The following is a 2,155-nucleotide window of genomic DNA, read 5'->3' on the forward strand; positions in this document are numbered from 1 at the left end:
AAAAAAAAATTATTTCAAATATTATTTTTTAATTATTTGTACGCGCCGAGAACTAATCGTATTATAAAGCAATTCATTTCGGTTAACACGCAATTTATTTATTTTGCTCTTTTTCAACGCTTCTTGTCGGCACCAACGCTGGCCTTCCAACAATTCCACTTAAAAGATGTTGCATTCCGCGCTGCTGCGCACAAGTTTTGTGAAGGAGCAAATTCCAGCCARCCGGCAAGTTACCAGTGCAACATGACAATAAATCTTTCAGCGTGGTATTTAAGCAAAATGCTACAAAATTGCAGTCAGACGGACACAGCGGCAGCGGCGACAATCGGCGCGGCAAATTCTATAATGCTGGGAGACAATAAGCTCAAGTTGAAGAATTCTTGTCGGCAGGCAGCGACAAAAACAAAAAGGTAGCGCGTGGAATTAAAATATAAGCACAAGGCGATACAAMTGAAGAAATTGGTGAATTGGAGGCAGTCGGCTGGAAAGCCGGCGGACGGACTGCTGTTCGATCAGTGAACGCCTTGGCCGCTTGCTTAATTCGCAGAGCTGTAAATTACGTGTTGTTGGCGTGCATATTTTTGGCGGACTGTTGTGGTTGCAACTGTTTTTGTTACAATTTTTTATTTGTAAAGACAAGTTTGTGGCACAAAGCAATTGAGGAGGATTTTTTTTTACATTTTTGATAATTATTCTTCAATCATTACGGTCTACATAAAACATACTATGTATGTATGTATACAAAAATATAAATAAAATTAAAAAAAAAATTTTTTTTTTAATTTTAGTATTACTTAATAGTATGATATTGAACTTTTACTACAATTTTTCTTTAAATTTTCATTGTTTGTCCGCAACACCAACGCTGCTACACGGCGGCGCTTCCCACCAAATCGCAAATATATGTACATACATGCACACAAACAGGCTTGCATTTCAAAGAGAAACATTTTGCTGACATGTGTCGAACTGCTTTACGAGGAACTTGCGACTCCGAATACAAAAACAAAAACAACAGCAATAAAAAATGTACACATATGCGAAGTGTCATAAAGATAACGAGGCGTCTAATTAGCATAATTTGATTTGCGGCATCAAAAAGGCAGATTTTTAAATTAACAAAAAACAAAACAACAACAACTATAAACGCTGATAAAAGCCCAAAAATGGCAGCGGCGATTTTCGCATTTTTAGTTAATTTATTTGGTTGTTTTTGTTTTTCCTTTCGCAGCTGCTGCTGGGTGATAAAACTGTCGGCATTTATTAGCGAAACTTTTTATTGGCGAGCGGAGTGTTGATGGACGGAGCAACAGCAAATTCGGCTTAATGTGCGAGAAGACAAGGGAAACAATCAGCGCCGCCACTTTGTATTGTTTTGCTACATAAATTTGCTAGTTAATTAGAAAATGATTAAGTGATGCGGCGAAATAGCACAAAAAACTGAACACAAAATGTTAAAAACACAATAAAAAAAGGTTAACAAACAATGGAAAAATGCTTAATCATAGATTAAACTAAAATTAGAGATTAGCTTATTAAARTTCGTAAAGCAACAACTTAAGAAAGTAAGACATCGTTAGATTTTATGCCAACATATGYTAATTGATGTGATAAAAAACGTGAAGCCGTTGGTTTCGATTTGCGGTACATATTAAAATGAGACCCACTGTCTGTCTAACTAAGCAAATTCCAATTTAAATGGAAAAAAATGAAACAGGGCTTAAATAAATCGGRTTAAGCGGATGCTAAGCGCTATAAAAATAACGTTGTGAGGAAAACAAACGCTGAGAAATATCTTCGAATTATTGTAAATTGCTTTTATAGCTCACAAATGATCGATAGTGAGCGACTAATGACAAGAAGTAGCTGAAACCGTTTATGCTAATAAATCAATTTATCAGAAATACATACACACAAACATATACATATTTATAAAAGCAATAAAAAGTGAGCGCGGCAAGACAACGGAGCTAAATTTAGAAGGCAAGAGGCAGGAATAGAAGCCGTTGGAAATAAAAAACGAATTAAATATTACATTAAATTAATTACGAAATGTTAAAAATAAATTATAAAAGATATAAAAAAAATGGAAAAATATAGTAAATGACTTAACTGATAGAAGTGAAATAAAGCAAAAAATAAAAAAAAAACAATA

General features: G+C 34.4%; 1 protein-coding gene across 1 annotated transcript in view; it reads right to left on the minus strand.

The window, feature by feature from the left end:
* Positions 1-2,155, minus strand: part of LOC108972221 (neurogenic locus protein delta-like) — a 24,792-nt gene that overhangs the window by 8,435 nt on the left and 14,202 nt on the right. The window lies entirely within an intron of this gene.

The sequence above is a fragment of the Bactrocera latifrons genome, unplaced genomic scaffold (genome assembly GCF_001853355.1).
Source record: "Bactrocera latifrons isolate USDA-ARS-PBARC rearing strain unplaced genomic scaffold, ASM185335v1 scaffold_387, whole genome shotgun sequence".
Classification (NCBI taxonomy): Eukaryota; Metazoa; Arthropoda; class Insecta; order Diptera; family Tephritidae; genus Bactrocera; species Bactrocera latifrons.